Consider the following 27,124-nt stretch of genomic DNA (forward strand, 5'->3'; position numbering starts at 1 on the left):
AAACTGCTGAGCGCAGGAGAAACACAGTGAATATTCTGCAAAGACAGTGAAATGATTTTTATACTGAGCACCAGCTGATCCTACTCAGATCTTCACTTCTGGATCGCTCCAAGCAAATATTTCACGTATCCTGTGCAGCTGGTACCACTCCAAGCACAATCTGGGCAGCGGCCCAAGCATATACCCCAGCCCACAGTGGATGGAAGGCAGAGAGAGAAGGGCTTCCCTGGCTCAAAGGTGGTAGAGGAAACAGGCCAGAGTCTTGGAGTGCTGGGGTCTGCACAATTCTACATGGATTTGCCAAACGCTCTGCAGGACAATTAAAAAGAAGAGAGACTGTTCCACTGTGCTAACAAATATGATTTGGAGATATCTTAACCGAATATTGGAGAAATTAAAAATCAGTTGGGCTTAAAGAATAATCAAAAGGTATAAAGACAACAAGCCTGGGTACCGAAGAACAACTTTGTTGAATAATGCTTAATAAGCACCTACTATGTGCAGGACACTGTGCTAGGTAATAGGAATACAGTGATGACTAGGAATAAGCTTTACTTCAAAGGCAGCAAACAGTGAAAAATACCTAAGGAGTCAGAGAACCTGGGCTTGTGTTCTGTGTAAAATGTTGTACTCAAGTCTGTCTCCCCCAACTAGATGGTGGGTGCCTCTTTGGTCTGAAATTATGCCAAGGCCAATGCCTGGTGTACAGCAGGTATTCGGTGAATGTTGGCTAGGATGAAGAGAAGTGAGTAAATGCTACAATAAACATGTGAGGGTCAAAGAAAAAAATCACACAGGAGACTGATTAGAACATATTTTGAGTAAATAAGAATGTACATCACGCCCAAAATGATGAGATACAGCTAAAGCAGTACTTGAGGGAAATATGTAGCTTTGTAATAAACATATGACTGATGTCTGGTGACCAATGACTTTCTGGGCCTTGACTGTGAGGCTTTCAGGTGTACACAGACTGTTTTGTAATTCAGCTTCATTTCCTCAGAGCCCAGGCTAGTGCTGGGCACAGAGTACATGCTGGGGAAATACCTGCATTAATGGAATACAAATATTCCAATATGTTTCTAGGATGTCATACTCAGTTGTGTTTCTGCACTTGAAGAGCTATTGTTCATCTGGACAACCTGCCTAGAAAAGCCTTCCTGGCCTTTTCCTATTGTTGTTTGTTGTATAGTCAGTCTTCAGTAATAGTTAACATTTATTAAGCGGAGTGTCAGGAACTGTACTGAGTCCTTCAAAAGCATAATCTCATTGAATCTGCAGAAAAAGTGGGTACAATTATGATCCTCCAGAACCAAAGTAGTACTCGCTTGTTGTACAGATACAGAAACTGATACAGAAACTGAGGCCCAGAGAGGTTAAGCAACTTGTCCCACATCACACAGCTAAGATGTATTAGAACCAGGACTTGAAACCAGACAGTGAGAATCCAGGGCTGCTGTCCACAACCACGGTGATTTACTGCCTCCCACTCAGGTTAGAAATAAGCTCCAACAGATAGTCTTCCTGGTAACTGCCCCTCCTCCTCTGTGTTCTCCAAACATCCTGTGAGTACTGTTATTACCGTGCTGCCACGCCCACAGGGTTGGCGGTCTGCTGTCCTATGCTCTGTTTCTCATGACAGGGGCTGGGTCTTATTGTCTTAGCAGCCTCCCTAGAGGTTTAGCACAGAGGAAATGCTTAATACTGTCTACTCAACTCAGCCAGAGGCAGGGGTGGAGGAGCATAGTGTCTTAAACTGTACTGTGCACTTGTATCACCCAGAGAATTTGTTAAAATGCAGATTCTGACTTAGCAGATCTGGGGTCAGCCTGAGATTCTGCATTTCCTAAAAGCTCCCAGGGGTGCTGATGCTGGTGGTCCCCGGGCCAGGCTTGGAGTAGCAAAGGGGATGATGAACGGGTAGAGCCCGGTAACAGCGCTGCCTTGGCTCTGAGCTGAAAAAGTTCCTGACTCTGATCTGGGGCAAATCAGTTCACTGCTTCCAGTTTCAGGGTGCTGGTCTATAAAATGGGAACAACTGGACCCTTCTTACACAAGGCTGTTGTGGTAATTAAGTCAGATCAACTTAAGTGAAAAGGCCAGCACAGATTTGGTGCCAAATAGGGGTAATATTTCTGTCATGCGAGAAATTTTCTTAATGGTTATTTGTTGACTCATCCTCCTTGTAGGTCTTGAATCTTTCCTAGATTGTCTTGGGTCTCCTGTATTACACACACAAACACACATGAAGTTTGAAGTTAGCCTAACCGTGAGGCTGCCTGTATTGCCTGATTTCCCGCCCTAACTTGTTGACCATGATCTTTCTCTTCATACCCCTGGGGTTAGTACCTAAATCCAACAAGTAGTGTGGGATCTTTGAAGATGGGCTTGTGGTGCCGCAAACAAGATCTCCACAACCGGAGAAGGCAATTAACATTTCTCGTCAGACTAAACAGGGGCTGCCGAATGTCATGAGGAACCCAAGTGTATCAGCTGTACCCAACAAACACCTCCTCTAGACCAGTGAGAGTCTTGGGGTCTAGGATCCCCCCACAAACCACAGAAAAACTATTGGGGTAGCTGAGTGGAAGAAGGAAAGCAACAGACCACCCACAGATTTAGCCAATGCACATTTCTCCCTGGCATGCTTGTTGGTCTGGGAGCCGAGAGGGTGTTAGGTAGTACACAAAACCAAACAAAAAAATTAAATGCTAAAGAAATCTCCATGAAAACTCACTGTGTCTTTTAAATTTGTGGGGAAATGGGCCAAGAAAAAAACAAATAGATTATTAATAAAGACAAGCAGATCAAGCTTCCTGAAGGTTGTTCTTTCTGACCTGTTCCGCTAATGGCCCACTACAAACTGAGTCTGGAAATTCAGTCTGTTAATCTCTTAGGTGGTGATGCAATAAACACAGTCAAAAGCCTTTGGGGAACAGAAAAGAAAGTGTATTAACTGTTATAAGAAAGGAACAAGAAGTAACCTCAGATTGACATTAGCCCATCATGCTCTCCATGCCAGTGAGGTACCAAGACTCAAAAAGACTCGTGTCCATGGCAGACCAAATTCATTCCCTGGGACTGGGAGTTTGAGGCGAGCTCTCTAGCCCGGAATCCCAGATCGTGCCACTTGCCCTAAAACAGAGCAAGTTCTAGGATGGGAGATGGGTACACAAAACCCCCTGTTCATTGTGGGCATCCCTTCTTGACAGTGAGATTGGGAGGAGTGTGATAGGCTGAATAATCCCCCTCCGCCCCTGCAAAAAAAAAAAAAAAAAGTCTATGTCTAATCCCAGAATGTATGAGTTAATACCTTACATGGAAATAGGACTCTTGGTATGATTAGGTAAAGGATCTTGAGCTTCGGAGATTATCCTGGATTATTCAGGTGGGTGCAATCACAAGTTTCAGTATAAGGAGTTAGGAGGGTCCGAGTCGGAGATGGAGCTGTGAGGATAGAGACAGAGCCTGGAGGGATGTGGCCATGAGACAGGAAAAGCCAACAGCCCCTAGAAGCTGGAAGATGGAAAGAATGGATTCTCCCTAAAGCCTCATGAACAAACCAGTTCTACCAGCATCTTGATTTTAGCTTCATCAGACTCATTTCAGACTTGAGACCTCCAGAACTAGAAGACAATACAGCTGTGTTGTTTTAAGCCACTAAGTTTGTAATATGTTGTTACAGCAGAAACAAGACACTGATGAGGGGAACGTATATAGTCTCAGGTTCAAATTTCAGCTTTGCCTCTTTCAAATAGATGACTGTGGGCACATGACGTACCTTCTCCAGGTTTCCATTTCCTTGTCCACAGAATGGGAATTCTGTAGACGGCTAGTGGCGAGAATTCAATAAGGACCCAGGCTAGTGCCTAACACGTGGCAGGCTCTACCCATTGCTTCTGGATAACCTGGCATGTAACACGCTTGGAAACCAGAACATAAACCAAAATGCTCTTTGGCTTAGTTTTGCACAATGACAGGGACAGAAGAGGAAACAGAGAACGAGGAGAATGGAGAACTGATCCTGTCTATTGAGAACAGAAGAGAATCTTTCTTGTACCCTGTTTGGCTCTCCAGGGACAGTCAGTGCATATTAGGGATTCATTTCTCATCAAACGTGTCACCTTCTTATTTCCATGCCATGCCCACCTTCACAATACCTCAGCATTTACATGGCATGGGTTCCCAGCTGATTAACCTATTCTAACACTTCTTCTTGAATCTTCCCTGAATCACCACTCAGCATCAGGCATGGTCTCACTGCATAAAGTCCTCAGCTCAGCCTTCTGTGGACTACCATATCCAACTTGTACTGTCTCAAATCAAAAGTGGGAACGCAGTGACCCATATACATAGGAGAAGCACCTCTCATTTCTGTCTAGAGATAGCAAGAACTGGGGACTCAACACAGCTAAAGCGGGGCCCTGGGTTTTGTCTGCAGAAGGAGCTCCCCTGACACTTTTTAAAAGAAAATGCCAGCCTGGGAAGAAGATTCTCTTCTCTCCAAAAACTTGGACACAAAATCTTCAAATAGTGATACAAATATGACAATGGAGACATCCTCTTTATAGCCAATGCTAATGTCTTACTAGTATATACATCATCGCCCTCGACCCTCACAAGAACTTATTGAGTATATATTATTATATTCATTTCCCAATGGGCTCAGAGAGGTCAATTAACTTACTCAGGATCACACAGTGAGGAGAGGTGGCAGCATCAAAATCAAAGCCAGAGTTGTCCTTCCCTGAATAGCAGGGAAGGACAAGTGAACAAGAAAGCACCTGCTGGCTGACTGTCTGCCACACAGATCTGTGGAGATGGAAATTGAATGGTGTTGACAAGTCACAAGATTCTGGCATCGCAGACTTACACACACTTAGGGCAAGCCTGCTTCAGTTTCGGGACAGTAACTGTGCCTACCAAATTATAGATGATCACAGCAGCCTCACAGACCCCATCTGAAATAACTGGTAAGATAGTTCACTCTTTTGTCTTATTCAATCCTTCCAATTAAAACAAATATTGGTTTGGTTTCAGTTTATCTTCACTGCCACTCTGCAAGTTGCTAATCTCCCGTTTACGTGAAGAGAGACAATGCCCTAGCTACTTTAGCTCAGTGCATAGAGAGTCGGCCTGCAGACCAAAGGGTCCTGGGTTTGATTCTGGTCAAGGGCACGTGCCTCGATTATAGGCTCCTCCCTGGCCCAGGCCCTGGTCAGGGTGCTTGCAGGAGGCAACCAATCAATGACTCTTTCCCTCTCTCTTTCACTTTCTCTAAAAATCAATGGAAAAATATCCCCCAGGTGAGGATTAAAAAGGAGAGGGGGGGTGGGGAGAGAAATATTGGGCTTAGAAACTTCTCTGGTAATAACAGCTACTGAAATGAATAATGTGGCTCTATTTTCGAGCTATGTAGTTTTAACCTTTTACCTATTTGTTGGCAAATCATAGTGATTTTCCCTTTATGATGGTGACAGAGAATTTCCTTTTAAAACAAAGTTAATGAAGGCATGAATTGATTTTAATCAATAGATAAAGTTTAATACATTGACCTGAAATGTTTTGAATGTTCATTAAATGGTAATAAGGGAGTACTGTGAAGGTGGAAGAAGACTGACAGAAATTTTGGGAAGGAGCACCCTGGCCATTGCAGCAGAGGGTCAACTGTGACACGGGGCTGTGGTGCCTGTAAGGTTATTAGTGATTTCCTTCCTGAAATGGGTTAAAGGCCAACCAACAGACTGGCTTCCAAGAGGGCATGGAGGTGGCTTCCAGGGTTGCCGCAGGGACTGTCATCCATATCCTTATCCTAGGGGTGTGTTTATGCCCCGTGCTGCTGGCATCTTTGTCCTCACAGCCACCCTTCAGACCTCACATAAGGGTCAAAATGTGTCACACAGGCTGCCAAAATGCTCTATTTAAGAAGAAAGGGAAGCAGGTGGTGTGTTTTAGAAAGATGTACACTAAAATACATTTAAATATGAGACCTTTAAATTATTAACCCAATTATTTGTTAAATGGCTCAACCCCAAATATCTGTAAAATTTAGCAGTCTTAACAAGCTCCTGCAACTGGGGTGCTGGATGGTCTTTGCCATAGGAACACATCACACCAGAGACTGATCAGGGAAGAGTTCTAGAAGCAATGGATGGTGTCTGATAAGAAGACATTTACCAAAGCTAACCTCACTCTAAATATTCTTTCGGGAGAGAACATGATATTTAACTCACTTTTCATTCACTTGGAAGTAGTGTTGAATAAATAGTCTGAACTCTAAAAGGCCAGCTAAAGATTTTGTTTTTCTATTGCATTCGTCATTTACTGCTGCATAACACATTATTCCCAAAGCTAAGTGGGCTAAACCAATTTCTTATCTTACACATTCTGTGGGTCAGACATTTGGGAAGCAGCTTAACTTGGTGGTTTTGGCTCAGGCTCTCAAATGGAGTTCAAGTCAAGATTATGGGTGAGTTGGCAGTCATCTGAAGGACTGGCCAGGGCTGGAGAACCAGCTTCTAAGGTGGATCACTCACACGGCTATTGGCAGGAGGCTCCAGTCCCTCTTCATAGCACTGCTTGAGCATCCTCACAAAATGGCAGCTGGCTTCCCCAATAGCCAGTAAGACAGAAACTTCAATGTATTTTACGGCCAAGCCTCAGAAGTTCCATATTGCGATTTCTGCAATATTTTATTGGCTACACAAGTCAGCGCAATCCAGTGTAGAAGACCAAAAAAGCTGAGAATCCTTGATTGGGGGTCACATTTCTCAGCTTATATTTGCTTTCTGGTCCACTATCTTAAATGTAGATACAGTAGTTGCTTAAGTGTAGTTTAACGGAAGAATGAATTAACAAACAAAATGAAACTGAGGGGGGTTATAAATTATAAAATTTATCCAATCAGTACATAGTGCAAAACTCCCATAGGAATAGTAAAGCTCTCCCAGAACACTAAAAATAATCCTTTCCTCTACTTTTCTCTTGGGTTTGACAGTCTGTTTTGGCTAAAGTCCATCTCATAATGGTCTAAGGTAAACTATTGCTTAACTAATCTTTTTTTTTTTTTTTTTGAATCCCAGACTGAGTAAACTTCAAGCTTCCTGAATAATATCTGAGTCCTACAGAGTTCTGTCCTTTCTCAGCTGCCTTCACTGTGATTCCCAAAGCTGCTCATTTTATTAAATTTAATTTGTTCCACATCCCCATGAAATCAACTGAGTCTTAAAAGTGAGCAAGATGATTCACAAACATGATGTCTACTTTGCCTCTTTATGCATTGGGGCCCCCTGAAAAGAAGAAGCACACGTGAGGCTTTGAACATGTCATACCCAAGGATACACACGTGAGGCCTTCTCCTCTCAGGGGCGTTTTGTCATATAATTTAAAAGCGAGTATTTCTTACAGACCTACACTATGCTACAAAGCTGTTATTCTTGGCATGCATTTTTCTCATAATTTAGACCAGAGAACAATCCCATGATATTGTAACGATTATTAATATGCCTAGTATATAGAGGCAGGAAGACTCAGGAGGTAGCTGGAGGTCCCAACACTTTTAAGTAAAGGAGGTGGGACTGGAACCAGGCATGTTTTGGCCATTATCCCCACACCTTTACCAGGGATGACCCTACACATACTTAGCAGTCTGTAATGGAGCGGGTCCTGGAGGCTCCTACCCACCCCAGCATCCATCACTCCTTCAGATGGTGGCTCACTCAGGAATCCCAGAAGTATGTGCGTACCCAAGGGGCTTGGGGCAGGACTATTTATCAAACAGTGTGAAAGTATTTGATATTCTGACACCAGTAGGGTCACTCCCATTAGGTACTGGCTGAGAACATCCCTACTCTGTCTGTATCATCATGCAGCCTTAAAATTATTAGTATCATGGGGCCCCATCATCCTAATAGAGAAGGAAGTGGTCCAAGGGAACAGAGACAAGTCCTGCTTTACCCAAAGCTAGAGTTGTGGGCCACCCACTGCATTCCTGTCAATTTCTGCAAATGTCTAAGACTCTCTTCTCAAAGTTTTGGGATCAAGTACTCAAGGAGAGCCCTCATTTTGCTTATATATTCTGTGATCGTATAGGCGGTGAGCAGTACTCTTACCTTGGCACAGCAGTATTACCCAAGCAGAGAAGGGGCACTGCAGGACCCAACACAGACCACCAGCGAGTAATTACCCACTGGCTGCTCCAGTACAGCCCCCAGTCATGTTTGTTCAGCTCTGCAAGAAAAGGCCTCGGAGGTCTCTTCATCTGCGTTGTCAAACTCAAAGGCCCTGGTGATGAGGGTCAAGATCTCTTTCTCTTATTTCAAAAACAACAACAACAACAACAACAAGGACATATAACCAAAACGGTGCATTTCATTGGCTGTGTACACTAATTAAAATGCCCATATTTCCATGTTTTTGGACATAATTCAAACATTCATAAGTGGAAAAAAAAACAGAGAAAAACAAATACTAAATGATATCACTTATATATGGAATCTTAAACAAAGAAAGAAAAGTTGAACTCATAGGAACAGAGAGTAGAATGTTGGTTGCCAGGGGTGGGGGTTGGGGGAAAAGGAACATGTTGATCAAAGGGTTTAAACTTTCAGTTATGAGATGATGAAGTTCCGAAGATTTAATGTATAGTCTGGTGATATAGTTAGATATACTGTATTGCATACTTGAAATCTGCAAAGACAGTAGATCTTAAGCTTTCCCTCTCACATACAAAAAAGGTAATTATGTGAGGTGATGAATGTATCAATTAAATTGAGTGTCGTAATCATTCACAATGTATACATATATCAAATCATCACATTGCACACCTTAAGTACATAGAATTTTATTTGTCAATTATGCCTCAATAAAGCTGGAGAGAAAATGAAGGGAATGCAAGGAAAGCTGCTTTAAAAAAAAGAAATTCCAATGAATTTTTAATAAATACCATTTTTTGAAGAGAAAAACTTTAAGAACATGTAGTCTAAGAAGGGAGGTGAAAGAAATTGGTATGTGCAATGAGAACTTTGGCTTCCACATTCTGCACTAGCTTCTCCAAAATTCTCCTCTAGGAAGTCTTAATGACCTCATCATTCACTCATTCATCCATTCAGTAAATAGGGCAATGGGCACTTAGTAATTGGCGCATGGATCTTAGACTGACTGACGTCCTCTTCCCTGAACATTCATTGAACTCTCCTCAGTTTACTTTACAGAGGAAGGAAGCCTGAGTATGGGGAAGTGATGCTCTCAGAGCTTCATTTCCAGTAAATGAAGGTAAAGGAGATGGTTCCTCCAGGGGCCAAGTCCTCTGGAGAAAAAGCTGCCACCAAGGAGAAGAAAATGCCCAGCCAAATCCATAAATAAACACAATCTAATAATGCTTAATAGTGCCCTATGGGATAATCTAAAAAAAATTCTGGGAGTAATCACAAGGGTTCACATTAGTGATAATTTAATGATCATTCTCCTTGGCATATCTCTCTTCTTGATATAGATAAGTTGGATTGCATTGGACAAATTTCCTCTATTTCTGCCACTTATGAAGCATTTGACCTTGGATAAGTCCCTTCACTGTGTGCTTTCTTTCAGTTTTAAAATCCTACAATAATATTTGCTGTGACAAAGACAGTTGTGAAGAATCTTGAAAAGTATAGATGGATGTCCCCTTGACTCCAATATATTCCCTCTCATTCTCTCTGCATCTGGCTGGTGAAATGGGAATCCTAGAAGATTCATGGAGTCATTGCCATCCTGGAAGAACCAGAACACCAAAGAACCCAGAATTATGCCCACTGATATTTGCCTTGGAGTGTGCGGCTGCCCTAGGTAGCACCAAGCCAACTTAGGGCCACGACAGATTTGGATAAGGAAACTAGACCCTTGGAATTCCTGACCAGTGAGCTAGGCTGGCTTACCAGGCCACTTAAATAGTGATGTGACTGAATTTATTAGATGACACTTATTTATTTCATAAAGTTTTTGTGAAGATTAAACATAACAATTGCATATAAAGTCCTTAGCACTTTATAGAAAGTGCTCTATACATGTTAACTTAAGATGGTTATTATCATGGAAATGAATACAAAGTGTCCATCTTATAGATTTGCACCGTGATTTAGGAGTGGGATTAAAAATCTGCTGAGCTTGTTAGCTAAATCATATTAGAAAAAATAATCCTGTTTTAATCTGATATTCTGCAACACCTATATGAAAATGACTAAATAACATTTACTAGATTTCACATCACTCAAGTACTTAAATGTATATTTTCAGTTCTGTGTCTATGTGAATACCTCAATAGCAGATATTGTACAAGAGATGGAAGGGTTTTCTTCTATGAATTGAGATAACTAACTGGCAAGACTTGGTCTTTGTTAGATTAATCAAAGTCAGAATGTGTTGAATTTAAGTGGATTCGATGCCTTCTCTTCTCCTCCCCATCCTCCTTTTTTTTTTTTTTTAAAGAAAAATGCTGATTTTCTTCAGTGGAATGCAACAGCCCATCTTCACATAGAAGGGGCAGTAATGAGTACCAATCAGGTGATTCGTTTTCATTTGGGTGACCACTTTGCCTCTAGTCTTATCCTAAACATGCGCACATGTGCCTTCCTTCCTTCCTTCCTTCCTTTAAGAATGTTATAATATAGGTAATAAACTGGGCCTACATACTTTTTCACTCTTTGTATAAGTGGCTTCCTTAATTTATAGTTTAATATTACACTCTATTTTTACTCAGGCATATAAGACTTGCATGACTGACAGAAGAATGTTCGGATCTTTAGAAAACTCTAAAATAATGTATGATTACTTTAATCTTTTAAAAAAATAAATAAAGAAGGGTCTACCTGATAAATTCTTAGAATTATGTTGCAGGTTAAAGGTTTGTTAGTATACATCTATACTTCTTTTTATTGGTTAATGACAATTCTTAGTTTCAGACTCCCAGGAAACTCAGTTAAATTTAATGCTGGTAGACATAATTTAATAATGTTCCTGGTATATCCATCTCATATTTTATTCTAATTAGTTTCTAACAGGTTATTCAAAACATAAATAAATATGTCTAATCGTCCTTTACATGTATTGTACTAGTCCCTTTTGCGTTATTCCAAATCTACTTTGGAAGACAATGTGGTGTCAGTGGTTTGAAACAGCACTGTTCTTTCTTCATGTTTTTTAAGCCAATTGGCGCCTCCTTATCCTAATGGGAATTCTGTTTTCAGGTCACACAGCTAGGAGTCCTGGTGACACCTACCTCTCACAGTTCTTAGGAGTGACAGAACAGGGAGGGAATTTTGTGCTTGGCACTGCAGTCTTTCAGATGAACTGAAGCTCAGCAGAGGGATTAAATGAAGATCACCTGGTAGGCCAGAAGGCCTGGGCCATGGCTTCTCTTCTGTGTGGATCAGGCAGCAGCTGAACTACACAAAGATTTAAATGGTCATAGAGGAATTGGTATTTCTTCTCTTTTCTTTTTGTTTTCTCCTCGCTTCCTGGCTTTTAAGATGTGGAAAGGACTTCTAAAATTTTTTCTATATGCCGTCTTATTTCTCTTATATTTGGCCTATGGTTGTCTATTTACAATTAAAGGAAAAGAAAAAGGGCTGCTCACAGTCACTCTGTGAAAAAGCCTTAGACTTGTAAACAGCATTAGAGTTTTAAAAAGCCACTTTCTGGTCTTCTATCTATTTTGAGGACTCTCAAAATGAAGAAAGTCAAACTTGGTATTAAATAACCACCCAGGATGTGGCTGTCAGCTTGAGGTGTTAAGAGAAATGGTTTATAAAAAGCCTGGTTAAATATAGGAAGTACAGTTGCATTCCAGGTAACCCGAGATTTGAACATCCAATATGACTTTAATGGAGGCAATCTATTTGGCCCATTTTCACAGATATATAATATATTGTACCTATTTTAAGCTCTGTAATTTTTTTCTTCTTAGCTATTTCTCAACTAAACCAGCAAATACTTCCTCCAGCCTTATTCATGCTCTGTTATTATCTGACCATGTATCCCCCACCTTAATGTTTTTCTTACTGAAATAAATACGTAAATACATTCTTAACTATGGTATATACTGCTACTCCTAATGTTAAGGAAAACCACAAAACATTAAATATTCTACCACTAGAATCCAAAACCTGAGTGTTTTCAGTTTTTTTAAAATTAAAATAGTAATTTTAATGTAATAGTCTGTGTAGAATTTTCAAACATTCCAATATTCTTTAATTTTAACTCTCTTAAAAATCAATTTTTTTCTCTGTAGGGTGGGGCTTTAACTTCTCTGGGGCTCTGTTTCCCCATCTGTCAAATGGGGCCACTACTGGTGTTGCAGGTGGTTACAAGGATTGAAAGATAATCTACATCTGATCCCTGGCACATAGACAGCGGCTAACCCATAAAAGCACTGCTGTTTTGTATTTGCTTCTCCATTCAAGCAGTCCTGGGTCATGAAGGGCCAGACCTCACCACAGTTGTGGTCCACTCATCCCACAAGGCCAGGAACACACCATGCTGGGTGAGCAGCAATTGATAATTTTAGAATACACTTGACCAATTTCTCTGATCCCACTGCTACAGATAGTCCCTGGTTTCGTCCAGGTTTGAATTTCACTGTGGCTCCAGGGATTAGAAAAAGGCATTATTTGATTGCAAGGAGAAACAGGAGACTGTGTGTCAGGATGCTTTTCACATCAACTTACCTCCCCTCAAAGATGCTCCTTCCTACTTAAAATATACGGGTTTAGAAGCATTTTGGCAGCACCATGTTTGACGTGTCAGAGGGCAAGGTGCATGCAGATGTAATATCACCGAGTGGTGTAATCCGAGTGTGCATGAAAAATAACTGCAGAGGATACACTTCGAACCCCAGGGAACCCTTTTGCCATGAGCCCTGACAGCACCTCAAATAAGCACCTTACCTAATCTCCCCTGTTGATTCCTATCTGCGCCCAGTGATTTCATGTAGCTGCCGTCTGCTCACCAGTTAGGGCATGTTGACTGAGGCTGTACTATAATAAGATCCAGAGTCTCTGATGGTAATGTAGGCTTGTTGTGGAGATGGAGCAAGACCCCGAGGAAACGTGGGAGGGAGCCAAAAGGTGAATTTTACAGCCAGCATGGCTGGGTTAAGTTTCTCCTATTTTATTTAACTTTGTATCCCCAGGGCTTGACATGAAAGCATGCCCAGTAAACACTGGTGATAAAAATGATTGAGCAGCCCTGGCCGGCTTGGCTCAGTGGATAGAGCGTCAGCCTGCGGACCGATTCTGGCCAAGGGCACATGCCTGGGTTGTGGGCCTGATCCCCCGTGGGGGGTGTGCAGGAGGCAGCCAATCAATGATTCTCTCTCATCATTGATATTTCTGTCTCTCTCTCCTTCTCCCTTCCCCTCTGAAATCAATAAAGAAATATATTTTTTAAAAAATGATTGAGCAACTAACTGCCCAGAAACAGTTAAACATTTCTACCCGTGGGCAACGATAATTATTTACATAGAGTCTTTGGGGCTATTTTATATATATTTGTGATTTGTAGAGTATAAATGAGATTCCTTCGTTCCTCATTCATCAGACAGGTATTGAGTGGCCACTCTGTCCAAGGTCTGGTGACCTTTGTACCTGGGGAGTTCAACACGTAACCAAGGACACAGGTACACTGGATAAATGTCAGAGGCGAGAATGAACAAATCAGGTTCAGGAGAAGAATAGCCACATCTGTGGGAAAATTAACTGTATGATAGGCATGGAACTCTTCTGTCATCCATTAGGGTCTGCAGAGGCCACATGCCCCGGCCAAGTTCAACACTCTGCCCTGGCCAAGTTAGACTTGGAACTTCCTGGGCCACTGTGGACTAGGGCTGCCCTGAAGGAGTTTCATTTCAGCTTCAGAATCTTTGAGAACCATGGGATGTTCAGTCTCAGAGGGACCCAAGAGATCAAGGACAGGTGGGGAAACTGAGGACTAGAGAATGGCTACCATTTAGCCTCAGTCATGGAGGAACTGGAGATAGAGTTAGGACGGAGTTAGGGCTCCAGCATGTTGAGTCATCTACATCTACCCAGTGGCATCCACAGGACCTCCCCTGTGTACTGTAGGAGCTCATGGGTTTACACTATGGAAGAAGAGAACTACAGTAAAAGAGGTAAAGTCTGAGAGGCAGGTGCAATTCGGATCTGTAGGGCATGTGGAGAGAATGTGGATTTTTATTATAAGTGGAATATAAAGTATGTGGGCGGGGGGCAGTTGTATTAGTCAGTTATTGCCACAATACTGCTGCATAACTAGCAACCTCAAAAGTTCAATGATTCAGAGAAACAAATCTTTATTTTTCTTACTCACTGATCTACGGGTTGGTTGGGGTTTGGCTGATGTTGACTGGGCTTAGCAGCACTTAGCTCCAAGTTGTAGGTCAGGTTCAGGTTAGCTTCCTAGATCTTATTCTGCAATTCAAGCGTAGAGGTGTTGGCTACATGAGAAGTGAAAGGGGACAAACCCAATCAGGCAAGCACATTTCAAGACTCTGCTCATATCACATTGGCTAGTATCTCATGGGCAAAAGAAAATCGCATGACCAATGCCAGAACCCCAGGATGAAGGAAGTTCACCCCACCCACCAGGAGGCCATGGCAAAGGTGGTGACATCTGGTATTCCTGTTATGGAGTTTGGCAGGGCCAAAGCGCCCATGCTATCCATGGTTCATAGGAAACTGGCAGTGCATTCCCAGGCACCCAGAGTGCCCATTAGGGTCAAGGCCTAGCAGATGATTGATCACTACCAATCCATATACTCTTCCCCTGGCCTCTCAGCACCAGCCTCATCCTGCCCTATTTTGGAGCAAACTAGTCCAGCTTTCTTGAAGGACTCTGCTGTCATGAGTAGCCAAACCACGCACAATCATCCAAACAGAAGGATACCCTTCGACAAATCACAGGCAGCTTGTGTTCCCCTAACTGGCCTTCGCCAGTCCTTGGGCTTTCTCAGAGCCAGCCCTTCTCTAGCTCTGGTTGGGAGAGGAGACACATTATGGACCTGCCCAGTAGCCTCCTCAGGTCTGACTTAGGGTTCGGCCTCACAGTGGCTCAAGTCAAGGCTGAAAGGAGGGGTGTGCTTGCTTTCCTTGGCAGGGTTCTGACACAGGCACAGTCCTCATGGTATTAAATACAATGTGCTTTTCCAAATTGGAGGACCCACGTTGCCCATTGTATTTTAGCTGTGACCTAGCCCCCGACTCACCCTTAACTTTTGTCTTGGGAATAGTTGAGGTGGAAAAAAAAAAAAAGAAGAAGAAGGAAAAGGAGAAATATATGAGGAGGGGGTGGCAGTGGGGGGGTGGGTGTCTATGAAAATTTATGTGCTGAAAAACAGCTGTAAAATGTTTAATGTTTCAATGAACATTTTATGTTTATAATAAAAAATCCTCCAGCCAAGAAGGTCTTTAAAATATTACATTCCAAGCAGATTCAAGAAAAAGAGGCAAAGTGAGGATATTCCTACCAACCCCTCTCTATGGAGTGACCCCCAAACACTAACCATTAAAAGGAGGCCCCTCCTCGTGGTGTGTTTTAGCACCAGCTCAATCCTGAGCGGGAAGGGAGGGAATAATGGCCATGATCCACTGGGAGACTGGCAACAAGAATGAAAAATACGCTCATTTTTCTCCGAGCCAAGTACCCGTGGCAGGAAGCCTTGGAAACTCGGACTTTGAAAGTGGAGGTGGAGGGAGTGGGGGCAGATGCCCCGCTCAGCCAAAAGCTTGCTAAGAGATTTGACTGCAATCAATCAGTCCACCAACAGGAACTGACCAGGTGCCACTGGGCCGAGGTCTTCCAGGAAAGAGCCTGGCTCAAAGGACTCTGGCTTTGACAGAGGAACAGGTTCAAGTCCAAACTCCACTCTGCACTGGCTCCTTCTCCTGAGGTAAGTTCTTTAACCTCTCAGGACTCCAATTTATTCATCAATAAAATGCAAGTGGCAAGCATCACTGGCCAACTCCAAGTAAATGGTATGTGCTGGGGAACAGGAGTTGGGGAAGCCAGATAACGGGATGGAGTCGGGTCAGGGCAGGCTGTATCAGGTAGAGAAATTAAGATTTGATGTGGTAGGAAACTAGAAGCTGTGATAGCTTTGAGAAAAATGTGAGTTTTGTTCTTTTTTTGCTTAATGGATGACTTTAGTCAAGTGTGAGTTTTCAGGCCAAGGAGTCAGTTTTACTTTTTATCTCTGTTGTAATTCATATTTTCCTCGTTGCTTTTAGGTAATAGAAATGCAGGAGAGCCCACAACCACTTCCTAGTCTTGTCCTTTCTTATCTTCTCAGCATACAAGGCACACACGGCTATTAAAACACATAATTGCAAACCAAGAGCACACCTTCCGTCTTGAGCCTGTGAGCTTTACCAGTCCTGCTCCTTCTGCTTATTGCAGCCTTCCCCACCCTCTTCTCCTTTTAACAAACTCCTACTCAGGCCTCAAAGTCCAGCTCCAGTACCACCTTCTCTGTGTGAATGCTCCTTACAGTGGCTCTGACAGCACACAATGCTCTCTTGTACCTCGACACTCATCACACTGCCTTAAAAAAATCTCTTTAAATTTTGAAGCTTCTTGAGGGTAGCTAGAGACTTCACCATCTTGGTATCCCTTGAGTGTAGCTCAGGGCATGATGTGGAGTAGGTCCCCAGGAAATTCTGTTGGTGAATAAATGAATAAATGGTGGAAAACACGGTTTCCTTTTTACGATGGCAGGAGATGGGACCTCTGGCCTCTGAGAGACAAATGGGGCCAGTGTCCCCCTTCTCAGCTCATGACCGACAGCTCCAATCCACAGTGACAAGACACCCTGTGGGCTCCTGAGCAGGAAGGGGGGCCCTCCTGTGACAGCCTTCGCCTAGCCCTGGAGCAGATAAGAATCAGGGACTGACTGGCTGTGCTGTTTAGCAAGGAGGCCTTTTAGATTCAAGAGAAAGATGCTTAGATGTATCCTCCAAGGAGAAAGGTGGGCGTTTCCTTCCGGGGCTGGTGCAGTTCACGTCCTGCTCATGAATTCAGGGGTGTGATGAGGACTCTGTATTTCGGGGGTGGGGGGGTGTTCTTGGGAGACCCTTTCTGTTCTCCCAGAAGCCAGGGCCCTTTTTCCTCTCTTTGAGATGCCCAGTACATGGCCACTGCCCAAACGGACGCCATGCCGAGGAGTCACTGTGAACCACGAGAGCCACAGTGGTGGCTGCTCACTGGACAATTTAAAATGAATCCCCACAGAGTTTCACAAGAACATCAGATACAAAAGAGATGAAGGATGGAAACTCAAATGATAAATGCAAAGTGAAAACAAAACTGTGTCACGGAACCCCATGGGAACTGAAACCACAGGGCAGAGAGCTCTAAGTCTCCAGACACAAACAGCTTAACCTGGTGTGAGTCACCAGGGCAGTCGGAGGGAGCACTGGCAGGGGGCGAAGGCCCACTCTGAGGGGTATCCACCCGGAGCTCGGGGACCCTCTGCACTTTCCCTTCCCTAGAGAACTGTCTTCATTTGAATAAGAGGAAAGAGGACCTGCTAGGCTCTGGCCTGTACTCCAGATGCAAATAGCCAATGAGTTTCACAATCACCCTGTCTAGGAACAATGATCCATCCATTTGCAGCCGTGGTCTCAGTGCCCAGAGCTGGATTTGTATTCTTTCCTCCTGCCACGTGTCACCAGAGGCCATACTGGAACCCTCACTGGCCACAGGAGGTGGAGCAGCCCCTGCTCTCCCTGAGGCCCCACACTGCTTTGGTCCTACTCTACCATCAGTAAAATGCAACTCTGAGCACATCACTTATCTATAATAATAAAAGCATAATATGCTAATTAGATCAGACACCCGAACAACCTTCCAGGTGTCCTTCTGGATGACCTTCCAGACGAAGCCAGGGCTGCGAGGGCTGAGCCCCTTGCACAAATTTCGTGCATCAGGCCTCTAGTTTATCTACAAATGATTATATACCATTCAGCATAATATCAGAAAACATTCAAAGAAATGGGAATGGGAATGGGTTGAGATAAAAGACAAAAGTAAACAGAAGCCGAAATGTTTCCTTTCTATGTTCTAGTGCAGGGGACTTAGGGAAGCCAGATTAAAAAAGAAAAAAATACAGGTTTCCTAGTTAAATTAGGGACACATTTTTGCTAAAATATTATTCATTGTTTACCTGAAATTCAAATTAAATGGACATCCTGTATTTTTATTTGCTAAATATGGCAACCCTAATGAGCCAGCAAATGCTTTCTGTTAAAGGCCATAGTAAAAGTTCCCTGTTTGGAGGGCTGGCTGGTGTTTGTTGCAACTATTCATCTCGGCCACTGTAGTGTGGATGCAGCCCTAGGCAACTTCTAAATGAGTGGGGTGGCTGTGTTCCAATAAAACTTTATTGATGAAATAAGTGGTAGGCTGCAGTTTGCTGACCTCTGCCCTACTGGATCATCATTGGTGCATCCTACTTAGGAGAGCTCTGTTCTGTAAAAGACAATGGCCTGCATTTGCACGGTTCTCCAATAACATGACACAGAAGAAAAATAAACTACTGTCTTGTATTTTCTCTAGGGGCCAGGGGTTGGGGCAGGTGAGCGAGCAGAGGATGGTCACAACCAGACCTTGTATAACAGGGGAGGGTAAAAAGCCTAAAAACAGGAGCATATTGGAGCTACACACACATACACTCACTGAGAAACTGCTACAAGCAATTGCTACAAGCAACACAGTAGGTTCCTCAGTGTTTGTTTCCTAAGCAAGATACTGGCTCTGGTGGGCCTGCATTCAGTGCATCAAATTAAATGCTTCCCCTGCCCCAATTGCTAGTGATTCAATCGGCCAACTGGCAGCCATAACAACCCATTAACCTTTTTGCCAAATCAATTCCACCAAGTCCCCTTTCAGCACTAAGAGGAATTAAATGGTGCCCCCAAGCCCTTGCGGAGATGTACCTTCTCAGTTACCACACTCTGTGGAAGCCACCTCTGCACCTGAACTCTGAGTCCCTGCTCCTCACCTCCCCAACAGCGGCCTCTGATCATCAGAAAGCACAGGAACCCGGTTTCCTGAAGCTGTTCGCCCTCCGCTGTGCAGCCACCTGGGTACAGAGGTCCGAGCAGAAGGCGACTGCCAGCCACTGTTAGCAGTGCTATCTGCACAAATCATATCACATTTGCTCTAAGCCAGATGGAGCTGCATGACTGAACTTCCAGGAGCCCCCTGGATGGGCAATTTCACGCAGAAACATGTTGGCATAGCGAACTACTAGTATGTCACATCATCATTTTAAACACCCTGAGGACCCCAGCCCTTCCTGAGTCCTTCCAATGTAGCCTGTGGCCTTGAGGCATCTTTCTAAAAAATGGAGTTCTCAGAAGATGAAACGGTTCTCTAACTCAGTCCCACTATGTGGCATAGGGGCTGATGCAGGGGGCAGCTGTGCTTGGGGTCAGTGAGACGCAGCAGGGGGCAAAGGGACCCAGGTGGTCAATGAGGTAGTGGAAGGTAGTGACAGGGGAGGCACAACTCAGTGCTCAGCTCTGGAAGCAGCGTCTCCCTTGAGGGTACAATTTGGAGAATCTCAATTTACTGAGGTGTGTGTGCAACAGGAAATGCGCAATTCTGCTGTTCTGACCCCAGCTGTTTAAAAACGCATTCCCTGTGTCTTCCGTAATGAGGGGTCTCTCCACAGCCAGCCCAGCCCAGTCCTTTGCTCACCATGCCTACTGCCATCCAACTCACTTCCAGGGAGCTTTCCCAGACACTAGAACTTATGAGGGTGGGTAGTTTGCTTTCTCAAAGTATATGGCACACAGTAGGCGCCTCAGTGTTTGTTTCCTAAACATGGCCCTGATCCTCTTCACAGTAAGTGTGGAGGAGAAGGTCTGGGTACCAGCATCAGTCTTTTTTTGTTGTTACTTCTCACTTGAGGATATTTTTCCATTGATTTTTAGAGAATGTGGAAGGAAGGGGAAGAGACAGAGAGAGATTTGATATGAGAGAGGCACATCAACTGGTTGCCTCCCACACAAGCCCGACCAGGGCCGGAGATCAAACCTGCAACCGAGGCTTGTGCCCCTGACGGGAGTTGAACCTGGGACCCTTTGGTCCATGGGCTGACACTCTGTCCACTGAGCCAAACTGGCCAGGCCCCAACATCGGTCTTACCAGCTTGCTCTGACCAAGCTAAGCAAACATCCTTCTTTGAACCACCACCAAGAATGGTCTTTAGGATCACACATTCATTTAGCAAACACCTTTGGAGCCAAGTACTTAAGTATCCAGAAGGAAAGTCATAGCCTCGGCTTTGGAAGTCACAGTGAGACTGAGGGTCACCAGGGCACAGAGGTGACCGCTGGCCAGCCTCCAGCTGTACAAACTTGCAGAATGCTTACCGCTGTACTCCGATACCAGAAAAAGTGCCCTCATTCAGGAAGCCGTGGCTTCTGGTTATTGAATTTGGTCACATCACCCTATGTCTTCCTAGGGCCAGGACTAACTTGGCAACACAAGACATGGCATTTAGGGGTTCCCAGCGATGAGGGCAAAGAAATAGCACAGTCTAATGGGTGCAAAGACATTAAGAGTGGGACAACGTTGCCCTGACCGGTTTGGCTCAGTGGATAGAGCGTCGGCCTGCAGACCGAAGGGTCCCAGGTTCAATTCTGGTCGAGGGCATGCACCTTGGCTGCAGGCACATCCCCAGTGGGGGGTGTGCAGGGGGCAGCTGTTCAATGTTTTTCTCTCATAGATGGTTCTAACTCTCTATCCCTCTCCCTTCCTCTCTGTAAAAAATCAATAAAATATATATATATATATATATATATATATATATATATATTTTTTTTTTTTTTAAAAAGAGTGGGACAATGTTTAGGGAACTTTTCTGACCACTCCCTGTCTCTTGATCTTTGGGATGAGGGCAGGTGACTGCGTGGTTAGGGGAGCAGGCTCCAGGGCCAGACAGCCCTGATCTGAGCCCCTGTGGCTGCTGTCTGCACACCTCAAACAGACTGGTTTCACTTGGCGCACCCACTGCCCAGGTCAGCTGGAGAAGCAAATGAGATCATAACAGTGAGAAAGTGTCAAAAAACCACAAAGTAAAATAAAAAAATGTGAAGGACTGAAAGTAGCTGATTTTGAGCAAACATGAACTTGTCTATTAAAAGTGAGAAAAAGACAAAATCATACTTTAATATGCCAATAGTCCTAAAGCAGTGGATGCTTGACTGTTTAAAAATTCCTTTTATTCCATGACATGTAATGAAACTGGTCAACTGGAGCTGATTTTCACTTGTAAATCCCAGAGTCACACACTGGGAGAATCTGCAGATTCCACGCTGCACATAAATTATTATAACAATGAACAAGCAATCACAGCAATGACTGTTTCACCCAGTGACCAGGGCACATTTAATATGTAACATTCGGAAGAGGGGAAATTATCTATTCAACTCCAACAGCTCCCGAAACCTTAAAATGACTGCCGTCTCCTCTCTGTGACAACCTCCTGAACTCTTATGAGTCAGACACACACAAGGGCTTAAACATGTCACTTTTACCAACTAGAATGGGTTTTCACAAAGACATAATCAGAGCCTCTCACTTGCTGGCAGTTGGCAGCTGCCACTTAGGAGCCCACCTTGCTTTGCTTCAGGCCACACAAGGCAGCCAGGCTCTGACAGTGAGGTCCCTGCTATGTGAGAGCTCACAGAATCACATCAGCACCTTTTGCCTGGGAGGGGGAAACCGGATTAAAAACAATAAATACTGATAAAGGAAAATGACTGACTGGGAACTCCTGGCCTTAGGGAGGGGCAGGTGAGAGAAGGGAGTGACCTGAAGACAAAGAACCCGGCCACACTCCTGAGACTTGCAGCATTTATTTCTCCTGCAAATGCAGTGGGCATAGCTCTGCATAACAGAAGTTGGGCAGGGAGAACTACCAGATTCAGCAAGGCACCTACAAGTGCCTTACCTACAAGACCTGGATTTTTATACCATTTTATTCTCTTTTAATATAACCCAATAAATTTAATTACTTTGAGGTCCCTACTCATCACTCTGCAAATCTAGTATCTACTCTGGAACTTGTTTTGTGGGCCCCTGTGACTAAGGCAATAATAAAATGTACATTAGATTAACGAAAAACATTGTGGCACGGTCAACATGGCTCGATGGTTGAGCACTGACCTACGAACCAGGAGGTTGTGGTTCAATTCCCGGTCAGGTCACATGCCTGGGATTGTGGGCTTGATCTCTCTAGCATGGTGTGTATTGGAGGCAACCCATCAATGATTCTTTCTCATCATTGATGTTTCTAGCTCTCTCTCCTTCTCCCTTCCTCTCTGAAATTAATAAAAATATATTTTTGCAAGAAAAAAATTATGGGCTATGGATAATCATTACTTTACATACACGTCCGTTTGTGTGTGAAAATCTGAGGCACCAATGATGACTGGTGACTATGAGGAAAACTGCAGAAGCTGTTGGTGCCCTGGGCATATCTTCTATTCCATCTCCCAGCTTTTGCAACCTTCTCTGGACAATTTTCCTTGGCTGATGTTCTTGTTCCCCTTGCCCAAGACACCTGGGAAGATACAGCCCTCACCAGGAGATGGCCCAGCACTGCTTGATTGGGGGGTAGGGGGGAGGGTACAATAGCCTGGCCCTCTGCTCAGTGTAGGACAGCTCTGAGGTCCAATTTATACTGCAGAGCCTCCCCCACCCCAAGCATCAGGCCAAAACTAGACATCACTTGAAATCACATTTTCTCTTCACGTCTTTACGCTTCCTTACCTGGTCTCCTCACCATTATAGGTTTCTCCTGAAAACACTCCTTCAATAAAGCATGCAGCCAAATCCCTATCTCAGCTCTGCTTCTGGATGACTTAACCTAAGACTCAGAGTTAACAGAATCAACAAAGACCGGACTCTCTTGAGGTTGGTTTACCAGTTATCTGACAGGTAAATTGAGAAGTTGGACCTATTGAGAGGTAAGAGGAAGAGGCCAAGTGGGTACAGAACTTATGGGTAAACAAGAATGTATTCAGATCCCCCGCCAAGTGGTGGGAGGGGCACTTGCATGGATTCTGTCCAGACAGGGTGTGGAGCATTCTGGGATTCCCAAGGCCTCAATATGACACAACACCTAAAACAAAGCAGGTGGGGGAATCTTAGGATTCAATCTGCAACGTTCTGTGAAGTCAGAGACCATTGGTGCCATTGTGAAGTAGGACCTGTCCACAGGCCTGTTACTGTGGTGGCCAAGCAAGGCATGGTGATTCCACGAGAAGATGAAGATGCCAAGAGCAGGGTATCTGTCTGCTCTCTAACAAGGACAGGGCAGGTCTATGCCTGAAGATACTAAAAGGTGACTGGTGACTGTGTGCTCTGAACACCTGGATGGCTGAGTGTAAAATTGGGATGTTTATAGTAAACATCTAAATGACTCCTGGAGTCAAAGCATCTCAAAATAGGATACTGCCTCTGTATCAGTCAAGGTTTTCCAAAGAATCAGAATCAACAGTACATAAACATATTTACTAATTAGAAGTTTGGGGCTCATGTGATTATGGAAGCTGAGAAGTCCTGATATCTTCTGGGCAGCTAAAGACCCAGGACAGTCCAATGATGACTCTGCCAGCCTTTTCCTCTATTCAAGCCTATAACTGATTAGATGAGGCCCACCCACATTAGACACACCCAGAATAACGTTTGAGCAAATATCTGCACACCCCATAGTTCAGTCAAGTTGACACTAAAATTAATCATCAGGGCCTTAGTTACATATAAACCATCTCTGCCTTCAAGTTCAAGTAGATCAAAGGACTCACATGTTTCCCAAATAAATACAGAATTAGCTCTGTTGACTAGAAATGTCAGCCAATAGCCCTCAAGATTAAGAATGCAAAAGACAAATAGGTTCACTAACACAACAAATATTCATGAAATCTGATTAGGAATATTATGGGAAAAGATTTATGGGCAAAATAGGTATGCAAATATTAAAGGCAAGTTCAAGACTTCGGAGACTATACTCCTGAAACATACACGGAGGGGGATATTTTTTCTTCTTTAATTCTCTTACAATCCTTGTAAAAAACAAGAGTCTTGTTTTGATCCTTTTTTGTTTTTAACACCTAACACTCCAATTTCAGAGTCAGCAGCAATCATAAGTATCTTACTAAAATTTAATACCACTGTTTTTATTATATTTATTTTTATGGATATCTTGCATTTATGACAAATGATTTTGGTCTTCCATTTACATTTGTAATAATATAAAACTTTCCTTATAAATAGCTATACATAATAATCCCAGTATATAAAAAGATAAATTTAAACCAAATAATATAACAGAAGAGCAAATAAGACAAAAACTGTAAAGGTAGTATAAAGCTAAAGCTTTGGAAATACTGTTTGACATTATAAAATCAATGGTAAAATAGGCCAGGTTAGGAATATCTCAACTAGTTTCCACTGACTTATTTCTATTATATTTAAATTAACTAAAGAATTTGAGTCAAATGTCCTTAAAGTCAGATATGCCCACACCATGTCCAGGTGGTTAATTAAGTGTAAAGATTTACTTTCTGATTAAAAAAATTAGCTAAGAATATTGACTTGAGCATATTCCAGTTATCATATCTATATCAGATCACCCAAAACCTTACAGGTGTGGAACAACCACTTATTCTGTCCATGAATTCTGAGAGGCAGGCTTTTGAAGAAGGCACCAAGGGGGCAGTCTGTTCCTGCCTCAGAACATTTAGAAGGTGGAATTAACCGAAGGCTCAGTTCTTCACCTTCATGCCTGGTGGTTGATGCAGCCGCAATTCCTCCCCATGTGAGCCTCTCTGTGTAGCCTCAACGCCTGAGCTAGACTGAGCTTCCCCACAGCATGGCAGCCTGGTTCCCAGGGTAAGCATCCATGAGTGAGACAGACCCCTACGGAAGCTATATCCCTTTATCACCTAATCTCACAGGTTCTGCAATGTTCCTTGGACCACATTCTAATTCATTAGCAGAGAGTCAGTAAGGGTGACCCAGATTCAGGGATGGGAGAGTGGAATTAGACTCTACCTTGTATTGGAAGAATGTCAAAGAATTTGCAGGCAAATGTTATAAAACCACCAACAACAGAGGGAAACTACCCCCAGCCCCTGCATCCTGGTTTTATCTGCCTCTTCTTACAGTCTTCCCACCCAATAATGGTCACAATGGTGCTTGACCACACACATTATTACCTGGCTGCCACGTTGGGGTGCTTTATGCTATTTGTTCTCAATTCAAAGTATTGACCTTCACAACTAAAAAAGTCCAACGCAATGAAAAAGAAAAAAAGGTGATAAAGGAACAGATGAGAATGAAATGGGGGGAGGGGGGGGAATTAACAGAGAGGAAAAAAAAAAGAAAGAAGAGAGGTTTATATTCCTTTTCTTTGTAACAAGTCGGCGTTGAAGCACTGGGTATTCAAAGGCATCTGTGCCAGATAGATTTCCCGAGGAGACAGTGTTAGCATGCATCTTTGAAGTCATGCATTTTATAAAAGGGTTCGGAAATCATTGAGCTAAACCTAAAAAAATAGAGCAATTGGCATCTTAATGTCAATGTGTCTCTTCTCTTTGCTCCAAAGTTCTAAACTCAGCTCTAACCTCAGACACGTCATGCTGACATGTCAAAAAACAGGCACTAACTCTAATAAATATAGGCAATAAAATATTAACCAAGGTATGGGCTTACCTGAAAAGAGACAGTAAGTACTCCTGGGGCATACACAGCCCAGTCAAGCTAAATTCATTTAAAAAACAACACGACAACAACAAGAAGCAACTGCCATCCTACCAATGACACCAAATAATTTCTACATTTTCTCAAACAATTTCTACAGTGACACCAGCATCAACTGTTCTGCAGTTGATTTGAAACTACGAGTTGGGTGACTTTGCTAATGATGATAATATATTCCAGGGGAATAAACAGAGGGATCAGAACTTTTAAATCACTGTCCACTTTCTATATTTCCTATGGCTACTGAGTCCCCAGGACTCATGAATTCCTGGTGTTTCCCTAGTGGGACAGACTCACCATATCCCGTATAATAAGGCAATGAGAAGGCTATCCATGTTTTCCCCTAAAAGATTGATTTCTCCTGGACTCCTGTGAGTGAGTCTTAAGCAGTATCTTAGTTATGGAGTTGATCGCCCAGCACAGCCCAGTACATGGATTATAAGAACATGTTGGGAGGAATAAAGGAAGGACGGAGGGAAGGAGGGAGTGAGAGAATACATTTCTGTTGCTTTAAGTCACCCAGTTTGTAGTACTTCACTACAACAGCCCTAGAAAACCAATATAGCACATTAATGCAACAAACACCTGTAAAACAAACCTACTATGTGCCAGCACTCTCTACTAGGTGCTCAGCCTCCCAAGATGAAAAGGGGAAACAAATAAAACACACCATTACCCTTGAGGAACTCTCAAGGGAAAGACACAAGGATGAGATATGCCTGGAAAACTCTACACACACATAAAACCTCATCAAATCATTTTCACTGCTCCCCAGAAAACGTCTCCTTGAGGGTGCAGGAAATGGTTGTGTAACATTTATTCAGAGCTTACAGAGTGTGGTTTTCAATCCCAAGGGCGATGAAATGATTTTGATGTAAGCCAGGATGAAAATGCATGGAAACGCTTTCCCATACCCAGGGATTTTTGTTATTTCACTAGGGGAATTCAGAGGAGTGGGTCTGCTTCTACAAATTCCCCAAACCCAGTGGCTTTGACCCACCCTAATGAATAATGTAAGGTCATGCCAATAACTCTAATAGTTTATTGTAATGATGATGCTCACAGTGGGTACCATGTGCTAAAACTATCTGCTTAACTTCTGGAAAAAGGAGGGGCATAAATGAATAATAAAATTGTGATTATTCTTATGAGTTGTTGCTAAAGGTTACATCAATGCAAGCTCTCATTTTCATGAAACACAATAGAAAATCTAAGCTGAAAGTTAACACAGAGCTAACAGAATCCAAGTACTTTATCAACTGGGATTTTGTTCATGGCTGGTAACCACAGCCCCAAGAAGAGAACCCAATCTGTGACAGGC

General features: G+C 43.2%; 1 protein-coding gene and 1 long non-coding RNA gene across 2 annotated transcripts in view; both read right to left on the minus strand.

Annotated features, from left to right (window-relative positions):
* The window catches only part of WWOX (WW domain containing oxidoreductase), a 930,714-nt gene that overhangs the window by 378,881 nt on the left and 524,709 nt on the right, over positions 1-27,124 (minus strand). The window lies entirely within an intron of this gene.
* Positions 14,337-27,124, minus strand: part of LOC118674134 — a 49,395-nt gene continuing 36,607 nt past the window's right edge. The window contains exon 5 of the long non-coding RNA XR_004973577.1: positions 14,337-14,467. This is a non-coding gene — a long non-coding RNA (uncharacterized LOC118674134). The remainder of the gene's footprint in view (positions 14,468-27,124) is intronic.

The sequence above is a fragment of the Myotis myotis genome, unplaced genomic scaffold (genome assembly GCF_014108235.1).
Source record: "Myotis myotis isolate mMyoMyo1 unplaced genomic scaffold, mMyoMyo1.p scaffold_m19_p_19, whole genome shotgun sequence".
In the NCBI taxonomy this organism is placed as follows: Eukaryota; Metazoa; Chordata; class Mammalia; order Chiroptera; family Vespertilionidae; genus Myotis; species Myotis myotis.